At 41.0% G+C, this 15313-nt stretch overlaps 1 long non-coding RNA gene across 1 annotated transcript in view; it reads left to right on the forward strand.

The window, feature by feature from the left end:
- Window positions 1-261: 261 nt before the first annotated feature.
- Window positions 262-15313, forward strand: part of LOC119141867 — a 15486-nt gene continuing 434 nt past the window's right edge. Inside the window, exons 1-2 of the long non-coding RNA XR_005102066.1 lie at window positions 262-273; window positions 8652-8655. This is a non-coding gene — a long non-coding RNA (uncharacterized LOC119141867). The remainder of the gene's footprint in view (window positions 274-8651; window positions 8656-15313) is intronic.

Here is a 15313-nt window from a genome sequence, read left to right on the forward strand (position 1 = left end):
TTACACTGGCTTCTAATATTTCTACCCATACTGCAGGAAGGCAGCCCAATTAGAAGCATTTCCAAAAGCCTTATTAGTACAGATAGGACAATCATGTAACCTACTTAGTAATATAAAACTGTATAAATTGTTTGTACTGGTTTTGGCTGGGGCAGAGTTAATTTTCTTCTCAGTAGCTGGTGCAGTGCTGTGGTTTGGATTTGGTGTGAGAACAATGTTGATGGTACACTTAGTTGTTGCTGGTGATGTTTACGCTGAGTCAGGGACTTTTCAGTTTCTCAGGCCCTGCCAGTGAGAGGACTGGAAGGACACAGGACATTGGGAGGGGACACAGCCAGGACAGCTGACCCCAACTGGCCGAAGGGATATCCCATACTATGGAATGTCATGCTGAGTATATAAACCAGAGGAAGAAGAAGGAAAGGGGGGACATCTGGCATTGTGGCATTTGTCTTCCCAAGTAATCTTTACGCATGATGAAACCTGGCTTTCCCAGGGATGGCCAAACACCTGCCTGCTAATGGGAAGTGGTGAATTAATTCCTTGTTTTGCTTGCATGTGTGGCTTTTGCTTTACCTATTAAATTGTTTTTATCTCAACCCTTGAGTTTTACATTCCTTTCCTACCCTACTCCCCATCCCTCTGGGTGAGACGGAGTGAGCGAGCAGCTGTGTGGGACTTGGTTGCTGGCTGGAGTTAAACCACAACAGATCTTTTTGTACCCACCTCTTATTCCATACCATTTATTCATGCCACATTTGCCAATACAACTTCATTAACTACCACCACCCTTTCCATCCTTTGATATAATACACAGATATCATTCCCCTAGTCCACACACCACCCCTGTAAAAGTGTCTATAAAATGTCCACAAAACATCCATTGATTCATTTAGTCCATGAATACAATTTCTTATAGGGGTCATTCAGGAGAGGAGAGGTTGTATGTCATAAGGGGTTATGGGGCACCATCACCAGCTCAGGTCGGGTCACTGATGCACCTGCACTGCCTCTTGTAAGGCTTGACCTTCCATGGTCCAGGTGGTTCCTGCTGCAGTCATTCCTATAACATGTGACTCAAATCATGGGTTACAACAATGTAAAGGTATATCCATTGCAATCTCCACCCTTGGTCCCTTCAGACCAGCCCATAAAGTTTAACATTGTAATGAACTCCTCCCCTTGCCCCTGTTCTGGGTTAGGCTATTACAGAGACTGCAGGCCCTTCAGAAGTAAATCAGCTCCAGCATGTCCTTATCCCTGGCTGCCTCCAGGGCTGTACCTGCTCTGTTGTGGTCTTATCCATGGCCACACACTTTGAGTTACTCCAGCATGGCCTCATGCACAGCCACTGATACTTCAGGGTCTACCTGCTGCAGCATGGACTTGTCCACAGCCACAGATGCTTTGATGTGTACCTTCTCCAGAGTGGACTTGTCCTTGGGCCACAGTTCCCTCAGAGGTATACTTGCTGTGGCACCAACATAGCCATGGTCACAGACACTGAGAAATACCTGCTCAGGCATGGACTTACCATGGCCACAGGGGCTTTGGGGTGTCCTGCTCCCATGTGGACTCATCCACAGGTCACAGTCCCTTTGACTCAAGCTCACACTGGAGTTCCAGCCTGTCCAGCAGAGCAGCACAGAAACAGCAGCCATGCCCTGGCCACCTGCCAGCCCCGGCGCATCGCCATGGCTGTTACCAGAATGTTCCCAGGCACAGCACAGTGAGTGACAAGCAGTGCAGCAACACAGCAAGCAGTGAATGCAAGAAGCAGCCACTAACGAGCACCAGAGTCTAATATACAGTGATGCAAGCATGCCCCGTGGCAAGCACAGAAACCTGCCCCTTAACAGCTATTAATTTGATCTAGCACATCCCAGTTGAATCTGTTATCTCAAACCCTTTGAGCCCCACCTTGGGTGCCAAAAAGGACCATCATGGTTTAACCCCAGCCAGCAACCAAGCCCCACACAGCTGCTTACTCACTCCCCTTCACTCAGAGGGGTGGGAGGGAGAATCAGAAAGGAATGTAAAACTCGAGGGTTGAGATAAGAACAATAGTAAAGCAAAAGCCACACACACAAGCAAAGCAGAACAAGGAATTCATTTACTACTTTCCAGCAGCAGGCAGGTGCTCAGCCATCCTCAGGGAAGCAGGGTTCCATCATGCATAACAATTACTTGGGAAGACAAATGCCAGAAGGCCAGATGACCCCCCTTCCTTCTTCTTCCCCTGTCACAGCACTATCAAAACTAGCCAGCTGCAACAAGGCTTTACCATCCCATACCAGGTTAATTTCAATAAGTAGTTCCCACACACATTGCCCCAGCACAGCCACCAATCCCCCACAAGGTTTCAAAAGTTCATCTACTGTCCATGTTGTTTCTTCCCCCCCTTCAGGCCAGTCCACCCTGCTTCTTGCCTCTGCTGTGTCTGGAGTCTTCCTTCTCCTGGCTCCTCTTCCAGCCAGCCTCTCCTCACCCAGGCCCCCTTCTTCTCCTGCTGGGGCCTCTCCTTGTCTCTCCTACATCCAGGGTGCTCTCTCTCCTCCCGCTGCTTCTTCTGGGTCTCTAGTCAGCTGGTGCTCCTCTTCCTCCAGTGTTGTCTCTTTATCCAGTGCTCCTCTTCCATACCCCTTAGAGCTATTTGACTATTTAGCAGGAACCAGCCACAGCTGCACATTATCCACATCAGCCAACCCACCACCCCTGAAGCCAGCCCTCAGCTGTATATTATCAATGTTAATTAACCTGCCTTCATTCTTCTATAATTCTTCTACAATTCCTCTACATTCCCCCAGTTTATGTACCCAGCATGACGTCACATGGTACGGAATATCCCTTTGGCCAGCTGGGGTCAGCTGTCCTGGCTGTGTCCCCTCCCAGTTTCCCGTGTCCCTCCAGCCCTCTCACTGGCAGGGCCTGAGAAACTGAAAAGTCCTTGATTTAGTGTAAACATTATCCAGCAGCAACCAAAACCATCCATGTGCCATCAACATTGTTCTCACACCAAATCTGCACCCTCTACTGAGAAGAAAATTAACTCTTATCCCAGCTGAACAGAGGACATTATTCTCTCAGCACAGTTTGTTCATAGACTAATCAGTTACACAGCTGACATAAGGTACCAGAAAGTGTGCAGTGGACAACAGTGTCCAAAGGATAAACACCAGAAGGCCACGTTTGTTACTGTCATAGCCTTACATCAGTCTGTCCTGTCACTTCAGAGACTGTGGGATCAAGTGAGGTGAGGGCACAAGGGAAGCAGATGCTTTTCCTCAACCAAAACACCAGTATGGAACAGAAAAGGAAAGAGCAAAATACAGTTTAAGATCATATTGTGCAGAAAGGAGCAGGCATGGCTTTGGAGCATACACAGCTTTATATACTTCGCAGAAATAGAGCATTTGGACTATAGGTTCCCCCCATTAACAGCTATAGGAGGTTTTAAAATAAAGGGAGTGAACTTACAGCAGGAAGAAAAGTCATTCCAGAGAGCAGTTTTCATTGCTTTGTAGTTCCAGCAATGCTGCTGGCATCAGCACAGTGTTTATACTGTAAATCCCCACAGTCTACTTTTATTTTATGGTCTTTTTTAACTTTCCACTTTTGGATTGGTTTATTGCAGAGTGGATTATGTCATATTTTACCAACTGTGAAGGTATAAACTAATAGCTGGGAATGTGTTTGTTTTAAATGTTTCCATTTAATGCAAGGAAGCAGATATAATTTCAGGTTTCAATATGCTTTGCCTCACAGATGCTTGGTTGCCTCAACTTTTAATGTTGAATGCCGTTTATTTTCTGAAACTTTAGGGTTTGTTCAGAAGAAAAGCACTTTTCTTTATAGAATTGAACTCTCTACTCTTGCTATAGACTGTTCTTTATGATGTCTGATCCAGTTCTCATTTACTTTACTTCTATAATGATTTCAGTCGCCTCAGTGTAGATGTTAATGAGATTAAGACCGGAAGGCTGTCAGTGCATTATCATTGCTCACATTGTCCACCCATGATTTTTTTTCTGTTTCCATGCTCATATGCACACACGCACAGTATGGCACACCAAAAAATTACATTCACTAACCAGAAACAGTCTTTTGCACTTCCTGTCCTGCAACTCTATCTAATTCTTACTCTCACCTGACCTACTGACATCAAATAAACCAAAAAAGCATTAGTGAGTCTATTCTACCCACACCCAAGCTGCATCCATATACAAGGGCAGGAGGGAGAAGTGAAGATGGCCCTGTTCAAACGCCTTTCTTTGGGACCATGCCATCCCGTGCCAGATGTCTCCCAGCCTCCTGCTCTTACACTACCCCAGCCCCAGCAGTGGGATGGCCCTACATGAGACTGCTATGTTCCTCAGGTCATCCAGGTCACACTGGATTATCTGGCACTGGATTATGGCTGTCCTGGTGTCCTCATCCACCCACTGCCCTCATCCACTGTTCTTTACCTAAAACCTGTGCTAGAACAGAAGCAAGAGCAGCTTGTGAGTGGCCACACAAGGCAGATCAGCTGATGGCTAATAAAACAGATTGCTCTAACCAGGTTCAAAGCAATGCACAGTCATTTCAAAAGAAGTGGAAAAAGTGTATAGAATTGTTTGACAATTACTGATACGCTGAGTTAAGACATGTAATTATTATGCAGCATGAGGGGGTTCACTTTGAATAATAATTCCAAATTTCTTCAGGCAAAAAATCCATTAATTTTATTTGTTCAGTTTAACTTGTCAATTCAGGATAAACACATTCATTTACAGCAACAGCTAGCACCAGGAGGAATGCCTGGCATTATTTTTTCCACACCTGTCAAAATCCCACCCCGCCCCAACCCTGCCTCTCCCCCTGCAAAATATGTATGTAGCTTTTCTGTAGCAACAAACAAAGTTACTGCTAATTAACCACATTTATATTCTGTAAAAGTAACTCCATATATGGAAAACCCACGTATTCAACAGGGTACATGGATGAAATTGTTTACCATTCTACCTAAACTTAAAGCACAAAGAGGCTAAGACAGAAAGGAAGACAGAGGAATTCTTAAGGCATTTACAAGCCCTTAGAATGACAGTTTAATTGCAGCTTAAAACTATTTGTGATGAGAAAAAGGCAGATAAGGGAAGTGTTCTGCCTTGTAGGAGCACTTCCTTTTTCATTTTGATAGTTATCCCAAAGACTAGGCCAGACCCCCACAGCAGTCTCTGAGATGGCTGTTGCTGAATATCCTTAACCCTGGTGGCTGTGATGGTGCCAGGATCTCTCATGGAAACATTCCTTCTGTGAGGAGCAGTTCAGGGACTTAAAGCAACATAATCCATTCCAAATTCCTTTGGGTTTTGAAGTATGTGATGACTTTGCAGTCACTAGACCTATGCTTTGGCTGGTATTTTTACAAGGACTCCTGTATCTTTGTGGTTCAAACTGAAACACGAACATTCTTACAGAGTCCAGGAAGTATTTGCTAAAAATTCTAATGGCAAGTGTTAAAACAGCTCCAAACAGATTAAACTCTCAGCGTCTTTACTGTCAGGCCACATAAATGACCACAGTGCTTGACTTTCATTTTTCAGATTACAAATTCAAAGGAGAAGGAAAAGCCAGATAAGATACAGGAACTGAAGGGATGATCTGGCATTTTCTGTACTGAAAGAAATCATGTTGGCTATCGCAACTGTTCAAATTTTACATCATTTCTGTAAGTAGGGCCTGAAGAATTTATCCATCTATAGCAAACTGTGCATGGTTCAGAAGATAAACAAAAGATCTATCTGTGCTTATCACAGCTTCATGAAAGATCATTAAAAAGGTTTCCGAAAGAGTCTCAGTTGTAAGCAAAAGTGAAAACATTGATTCATGAGAATTTAAATCAGTTGTTGCTGATATAAATTTTCCAGTTTCCTGGGCTTCTCCAGCTCTGTAGGGTACACCGATGCTATCTAAGAATACCATAGCTTTGTGAAAAAAGGAAATCTAACTTTCACTTAAATGTTAATGTCAAGTATTTTATTATAATCATATGAATACATCTGATCCTAAGCATCCAAATGGAAGAAATGTATTGCTTCACTATGCAGAAAGACAAAAGTTACCTGTCAGAAATCAGGAGGCTGATTGGGTAGCATCAGTAATCCTCCTCTTTCCGTATAGACTTAGGCATAGTCTTCTGGTCAACAGTGAGAACAACAGCCTCCTACAAAGGCCTCATACTGAGCTTTTATAATTGCTTTAGTAATTCCATTGATACCAAAAAAAATCACATCAGTAATGAACCCTCCCCAAATATAAGCTGTCAAAATTCCCCCACCTCCTGATTTAAGACTATTTTCAGAATTACACATGTTTTCCCAGAGATCTGCCCTCACTGCAGCCCTCCTTGGTTGGCAGTCAGAAGACTAGCAAGGCACCTATGTGGTTGGTGTGGTGTGTCATAAACCAAGATACTAATTTATCTGATTGCCTTCCAAGGGTGATGTGGGAAAAAGCAGCTGACATTAACCCATTGTCTAACTGGGATGTAGAGAACTGGTCTGGCATGTGACTATTCATTTAGAAAAAAAATATTGGGAAAGGAGAGACTCCTGTCTTCTGAATCCTCAGAAGGTTAAAAACATACTGAATAGATCCAACTTTGTACATAAAGGAGCATCACTGGTGTTGGTGGAGGCAGCACAGTGGGATGGGAATTAACTTATTGCCTTGAATGGTGACACACACCCTGAAGCCAAACAAGGACTGGAGCCACAGCCTGGGGGGAAGCTTAATAGGTAAAAAAATGTCTGAGTTTGTCCCTTATGTGACATGTAATGAAAGTGAGCTCTGCCTGTGCCAACTTGCACAGATGTCTCGATCCTGGCAAGCATTTGCCTTGGTCCTAGCCAGGCTGAGATGGAGGTGGTTTGAAAAAACTGGCTACTGAAACATAACTTGGAAACTGGATTCCTCCTGGGACTCAGAAGCCTCCTCCTGGCCTAGCCCTCACTGCTGGCTAATAGCAATTCAGTGGACACCCTGGTTTGAAATGGCTGTGAAAGTATTTTTCTAATTTGTTAGTAGCTACTGCTATGGGAGCAAGATCTGCAAGGCCATTTGATTATAGCAATGGTGCCAGGACAGTCAGCCTGATGCAGTTTAAGATTTATACTTGGCAGTTAATAAAAACAATTGACCATCTCTGACAGCAGATTTTTCATTAGGGGTATATGAACAACCTTTCAGCAGAGTCATCCAGTTTAGCCCTGATAGCTCTCCTGTATCTGACAAAACCAGATGTGAAAATAATAACATAGCAAATTACTGACTCAGGATCCCATATTACAGAATTATGTAGAGCAGAGATGTGAATTCCTATACGTAAAGTTAGGAAAAGTCCAGTGTGTTCATCTCTTAAATGCACTTAAACATGAAATCAGGAGGGTCTAGTTTTTTATGCTTTGTGGGGTTTTGGTATTTCTTGGCATGGCTCCACTGTCAAAGGGCTTTTAGGTAGCTGTCATCCATTCATATGGATTTCCAGCTGAAGGAGATGACAACTATCTAGAAAATAGTTATCTCCACCTTTTCTATTAATGCCTCCATGAATTTTCACTGAAATAGTTATGTTTAATGGTGTTTCAAGAACAAACTGTTTCTTTACACATTGAATCTCATGCCAACACATTATGTTACAGAAATCATATCAATTAAAAATTCAACTAGCCTGAGGCTTTTGCTTTTAAAAATACCAACAAAAACTTACCAAACTTGTATGAGATCTTAATGCCTGTGATTTGAATAATGAGGCACTTACTGTGATCAGCTGAAAAAAACCCTTGCTTAATATTCCTGATAAGTGATTTTAATTTTAAAGCCAAAACTATCCTTCCATACTCAGTCTCCAAGAGTATTTGTTAGAGAAAGCTGGGTCTTTCGGTTTATGTTGTTATTCTTACAACAGACTGAAATATCTTATTCTGTACTCTGCAATTACAAATCAGGATCTTCTGTTTTATTTTTTGATACTTGAAGTGGAGTCTTTTGATTAATAGACCCTAGGAGCCCCATATGATCTCAGGATTATTTTTCAGGAAGACTTCAGTAAGGTCTTCCTAGCCTGTCACCCAAATATATCGTTGCTACTTCCTATCATTCATGTATGATTCTGCTAGTAGAACTTATTCATGAATGTGGTCACCTTCAAATAAAATGGAATTGAGATTTTAGCTCTCTCAAGGCCTATATCTGTATTGCCAATGGTCTTTCATTACAAAAAGCTTTCGACAAATCCGCCTTTTTAATGATTAGTGTAGGAAAATAGTTCAAAACCTTGAGAACTTAATGAATGTTTTTCTTTCTTTTTAAAAAAACCAGACCTGCGAGGAACATGTCTCATTTTATGCAGAAGTCTTTGACATCAGAACCATAAGCTCTTAAAAGAAAACCACCCAGTTGTTTGTTGATAACATCAGAAACGTTGCTAAAACACATTCCATTCATTTTCAGCATTTGTCAGTGGCATTTGAATTGCATGCATATAAGCTCTTCTAATCCATATGAAATTCTTTGGAATAGAAACTGTTTCACTGCTAACAGGAAGCTTGCAGAAATAAGGTCTTTGGTTCTGTCTTTCCTAAATTTGAAACTGCTTCTAGACATAAAAGCAAGGTATTCTAATGGAAAAAAAGATATTTTTTTTAATTGTTATTTTTTAATATGTACTGAAAACTTTCTGCACTCTAAGGGGAAAATAATTCAAAGGAAGGGAAAAAACACAAACATCAAAAAATTAGTATTATACAAACTATCCACTTACTTTATTGTAAGGCATATCAAGAGCCACAGATGCTTTAGGGTAATGAAAATGAGTGGAGTTATTAATGACTTTTTGTTATTTTTTATACACATAACCATGGTATTATCTATTACTTGCCTTAAAAATATGACTTTATTGTTGTTGAGAGAGATGGTATTCTATCAAACCTGATAACATCAATCTTTCATTTCCCCATTTACCTTGATTTTTTGCTACTGCCTTGCCCAAATGAAAAGTATCATGCTGAGTACATACTTGCTGAGTATGTTTGGGAATATGGTGTCCTCTGCTATGATCCAATGAACCCTGTTTTTGTCTTCTAGTGTAATTCCTATACATTACAATGCATATGTTCCGTGTGCTATTACGATATACAGTGATGATATGTGAATAAATCTTTGAGTTTAAATCCCTGGGGAAGGATATGGCTATCAAAACTATTGGATAAGTGAAAGGTTTATATTCAAGAATGCTAACTCATTTCTAAATAGGCACTGAGCTCCTTTGAACCCTTGCTAAAGGTTCTGTATTCAAGACTGAAGAAAAAACTAAACCATTTTGCCTGCTATTTTTAGCAACGCCAAAGGACAGCAGCTCTACAACAGAGGTAAGTAGAGGCAACCATACCTTTTGGTATCTTCTTCAACCACTCGTATGGGTGAGTTGCTAGATTGTATCAAGTAGCTCCAAACCTCTCAATGAAGTTAATGTTATCAACAGTTTGCTGTCTTATCTCCTTTATCCTCCACTCCTGTACAAAGACAGCCTGGGACTAGGTTTTCTATCACCAAGGGAAAATTTGGATGTTTCCCTGTTTACAAGAAGAGTGACCTGTGGGATGTTTAGGACAATACACAAATGCTGCTGCGGCAAGCTGCATGAAGACATCCTGAGACACACTGACTGGTTCTCCAAGTGTCATACACTGGCAGAGTCAACAAGAACCGGTGAGAAAACAGCTCCTATCCCTCCAGTGGTTCCTAAGTCTGCTAAAGGTTTAGGTGTTCCCCAAATGGAAAACATTTCTTTTTCAGTATAAAATTTATGGAAACATTTAGCTATGAAATCATACCCCTTGAAGAAGATGCATCATCTGCTCTAACTTTGAACAAGGATACAGCTGCTCTGTATCCCTGTAGTAGATCCAAAGGATTTACCTTTTGACTCTAGTGAGTTTTGCAGCACAGAGGGAGAAATATCTTTAACAGAGGATGTACTTTCCTTATAGTGTCTGGTATGTGATTGAATTCACAATCTCAAATAAGTTGTTTTTCCTAAAATTGCTTTTAAGTGTGGAGCTGTTGCCTATCAAATGTTCAACAGCAAGATTAAAGAGCAATTCTTCAACTGCACAAAAGCAGGAAAAGCAAAGAGTCATTGGGGTTTGGTTCAGCTTGGTGTGTTTCATGGATGAGGTTTGCAGATAAGTCACCATAGCACAGAGTGGGTGTGCTCAACTGTACTGGCTGCAGTGGTCTTCTGTGGTAGTATCCTGGAGACCCTCAAGTTCATGTGGTTAATGAACTTTCATATCCTGCCCCTCAGAGCATAAAGTGGATTAAGCAGTCTTCTGGAAATGGCCCCATTTTCACCAAACTTTTATTTTATAAACCTAAAATCACCTCCTATATTTTAGTATGGCTTTAGATAGTACATTTTGAGTGTCTGTTTTACTTTCTGAGGTAAACTTGGGCTTTCATATGCCTCATCATTGAGATATAACACGTGGGTGTTTTTATCTGCTCTCATGGAAACTGATGGAATTGAGCACTGGCTCTTGCACTTAATTATGTACTGCATAATTACTGCAGTGAAGCTGTACAAAAACGGAGCAAAATTAGACATATCAATCATGTTTTGATAATATGCAGGAAAAGAAAAAAGTAACCAAAGCAGAAGATTTGGAAAAGTAAACACTATTTTAAGGTTTTCACAGTCATTTTCTCTACGGGACTATGTTCTTTTCAGTATAAATATATATATATATATACAGAGAGAGTTAGTTAGAATAAAGCTAATCCTAATGCAAATGCTGTTTGGAAAAGGAATAATGGTGTCCTGGTTAATTTTGGAGTAATTTGTAATGTGTAGTAAAATCACAGCTGTTGTTCAACAAATCAGACATTTTTCATTTCACTGGATAAGAGTTTAAGTCAAAAGTACCAAATTCAGAAGTGGTCTAAGTCACATTACTTAGGACATTGAACTTAAGTTCCTCACTAGTTCAAAATAAAGATGTGTAACTACAATTGCAGCAAAAGTAAAGTCTGAATTCAGTTTTAAAATGCAAAACGTCACTATTATTTCAGTGTTGCTTATTGAGATTTTAATGTATGAATAAATGCAATAATTGAAGTTACATCTACTTCTGTAGTGACCATGTTGCAACTTATTGGTGATTCCTGTGTCCGTTTTTTTTTTATTAAAATGTATCCCTGATAATTTCTTCATAAGTGTATATGGAGACCTTTGGTTTGTCACGTTACCAGCTTGGAAGAATCCAGAGTCCTGTCACAGTGCTGTCACCTACTCCCTTTCCCACACTGCAAGCATCTGAGTACATTTACAAATCATGTGCTTCCTGACAAAAAAGAAAAACTGCAGTGGTTAATGCACATACATGGAACTTGGTCTGGTAAAATAGTGGCATCTTATCACTTTGTTTCGGTGTTATTTCTACTATAGTACTGGAGTACTTTCTAAATGAACCAATCCATGTCCTCCTGGAACTTGCAGTCAAAACTTGGGAATAAAGGACAAGAAACTTCCCTTAGTTCTTAGTTTAATTAATACAAATCAGTTAATTCCTTGTGAAGAAGGACAAGTATTTTATCCAAACCACAGCTCCCCTTGTCCCCCAGAAAGATAACTTGAGGTATCTTTAGATATAGAGCTGAAATGTGTCTTACAGAAACACATATGCTTCCCTCTGGAAAAAAGGGTGGGAACTACTGTAAAGGCTTCATATTTTCCTAAGCTTACTTATCAGCCATAATTACTCATTTCCTCTGTTGATGTTTTCAGAAAATTCCCTACAGCCATGCCGTGAGAGAATTAAGGTCTACTCAGTTGCCTCAGGACTTTTCCTAGTTACTCTCCATCCATCCAGAGAAAAGAAACAGTGTATTGCAATTCAGGCAATCAATCACAGCAATCATTTTCCAGGATGGGTTGTTTTATGCAGGGTAAAGTGCTTCTGATTATTAATGCCTTTGCCTTTCAACTACAAAAGTACATTTCAGGACAAGACAAAATTTTACTAATAAGGAATGAGTTATAGAAGACTTATAATGCAGATGATTATTCCAATTCAGACATCAAATGCATACTCTACAATGCATGAGAGAAAGGAATCATGACAGAATTTCTCAATTCAAAACAATACCACCTCTTACATACCCTAGAAGATCCAAAAGAAACTGCAGCTATGCCAATTACATGGAAAACATGGACAAACAGATGTTATCACCTAACTTACTCCTGAAATCTGAGGGGAAAAAAACTTGAGCACTACCCTTTTTTCCATTAGGTTAGCAAAAGGATTTATGGTTCCCTCACTACAGCAAGTTCATATCTGGGCCTAAGGCACAATAACGAGTTTTCCAGCTACCTGGGTGCATCTGAATAAATGTTTAGTGTACCAACCAACATACCTAAAAATACTTTACCTATGCCATTGTTCATAAAAATCTAAGCTAAAGATATGTTTGTGGAGGGCCTGAGAGCAAACAAAAAGAACCTATCTAACATTGCAACTTTCAGTAGAACAGCTTTCCTCTACCATGCACACTTGCGCTACCCTCAAGAACTTCTAAGGATTTAAGCCTGAGGTTACCCACATCTGTTGTAGAACGGAGGTATCTCATGGGGGCAATTCACTCCTGGTCTGGAGGGAAAGGGGAAGAGAATCTCTAAAATAGGTCCTTGCTGCCAAAGGCATTTAAAGGGTTCAGCTGTAGCATTTCTTATGAAAACCCTGGAAAGCAGTTGTAATAACTAGTGGATTAGTGAACCCCTGAGCATTGGGTAATCTAGTGCTGGGGTTAGGCCTTTATGGATTGCTGGAAGCACAACTGGATCACGGAATTGCTCTGTATTTCCTCCCTCCTTATAAAGCCACAGAATTGGTCTAAACATTTGCAAGTTTACTCCCACTTAATCCTGTAAGGCCTTTTTCCTTGTCTGTTGAGACACTTTGCACTAGCTGTAACCTCCGTAGGATCTTCAAGGTTAACTCCATGTGGAGAATATTACAATAATCCCATTGGGAAGTAGGTGATCCAAGCCTGGAGCATCAGCCCAGAGTACTAATACTGTTTTTTAATTCCTGTAGAATTGCAGGTTGGAATCTTTGTCCTCAGGAGCTGAACTCTTACTGTGGCTGGTCTGGAAGATGCCCTGCTTCCTGCATGCAAAGATGAAAGTTGCTGAAATTCATTGGTCTTCAGGTCCATCTTGATCCATGCACTGTCACTGGCAGGGAAGCTCTTGCCCTCCAGCTGGCAGCATTAGGAGGTCTGGCAGGGAACAGTAAGTTAAGAGCACTGGAGTTTCAAGTGGTACTTGCTAGCTGCTTTCTGGCGACCAGGGGCTATGGGGGCTCCCTGGAGGGGCAGGGCTGTCCCACCACCCCAAACAAACTGGGACCAGGGCAGCTGGGAAGCAGAAGTGCAACTCTAATGCTGGGCACCACCACCAGGGGTGGGCTTTGGGCTACCACCTTCCCACAGGGCATCTGGGAATCACTTCCCATAGCACTGGGCAGGCCAGGCTGCCCTCTGAACTGGTCCTGAGCCCCAGCAGCTGAAATTTCTATAGAGGGTCATTGTCTCCAGTCCCTAATATTAAGTACAAGACGTATAAAGCCCATGCACCTAATCTTTGCACTGAACACCAAAACCAGTGACATCCCAATCTTCAGTTCAGGTGTCCTTTAAAAACCCATTTCTCTTTCAAAAATTTTTCAGTGTGTTTATGTGCATATTTTAAGTATCTTGACATTACAAATCAGACTAAACTTGGGAAGGCTTTGTGGTTTTAGATATTAATCAGAACTTGCTTTGTATTTGGCTAAGATAGAAAATCAATAACAAAGCCAATATTTTTTCTAAATTTTAAGAACCTTTGTAATTTTGAAAGTTCCAAGGCAAAATTACACGCTTTTGAATACCCAACCTCCTTTGCTTTCTTTTAATCTTGTCTCAGAAATGTAGTAAGCAGAAAAGGGAACAAAGGATACTCTCCTAAGGCTTTAAGCTCTCAGAAGCAAGACTTTCCTTACCATGTCCTGTCCATTGCAAAGAGGTTGAAAAAGAAATTCCTCCCTTTGGCTTCAGTGTAGTTAAACCAAGATTAAATCAATGAAGACATGAGAGAGTCAGACCCATGTTCTCACATGCAATCACACACAAAGCCTGATAGTAAGGAAGTACAAAAGATGGACTACTGCCTAAAGACCTTGAGTGCAGATCTTGATCTTGACTGTCCCAAATACAAACAGGGTCTTAAATACTGTGGTGTATGTCAACATGACTCTATCATGAAACTTAAGCAGCTTGCAGTCCACAAGGGTCCATACTGACCCAAAATTCACAGGTTACTGTGAAACTTCTGGCACACAGGACATAGGCTCAGTCAGCTATGGGAAGATATACCCAGCCTTTTAGACCCCTACTTAATACCTTCTCAATGAAGGTGAGACATCGTATTAGAAGGAAAATTATGTCAGAGGCAAGATTCAGCAACTCTTCTTATATGTGATTCCTGACTACTTGTGTAAACATGGGCTTTCTGTGGATTGCACTGCAGAGCTTTAAACCTTATTGCACTGTGACCTGAAAATGGTGTTCAGGCACCTTGATACTTTGCATCTGTTATGCATTTACTTCTCAAAGATCCCCAGGAAAATAAAAATGTCACTTTTCATCTTGTGCACCATATGGTTCAGGCATTTTAGATCTGGCAGCTTAATCTCACAGATCTGGCATTTTAGTCTCACTGTGGTTTTTTTCACTTTTAAAACAAAACCCTCCCCTTTAAAACATAGCACAGTACTAAATGAAAACCTCCACGTAGTATCTAGTATGGTCCTAATTATAAGTGTTGGTACAGGATTGTGTGCTGAAGAAAAGGACTTCTGGGTTCTTAGACAGAAGATGACCATAATTCATATGTGGAGATCATATTATAAAGGATGCATCTCAACACAGTGCTATATCATTCTCCTCAGTCAACAACATTCCCTTTTAGCATGTAAACTCCTAGGAGTTCAGATGCTTTTGTATTATGCATTCAGACACAGCTTTGCATAACAGGGCCCTAATCTACACTGGTCACCATGCAGGCAAAAATGACAACTATCTTAGATTTTCAGTTCTGATGGTTTGAACATCTTTCCCTTAGATGTTACACACTCTGCTAAGGGAAAACTTTGCCATTTTGGTTATTAACTAATGTATAGGGAACGCTGTGTATTCATCTGAGCCAGGTCCAGCTGGGAAGATGGTTAAT

This window comes from Falco rusticolus, chromosome Z (genome assembly GCF_015220075.1).
Source record: "Falco rusticolus isolate bFalRus1 chromosome Z, bFalRus1.pri, whole genome shotgun sequence".
Lineage (NCBI taxonomy): Eukaryota > Metazoa > Chordata > Aves > Falconiformes > Falconidae > Falco > Falco rusticolus.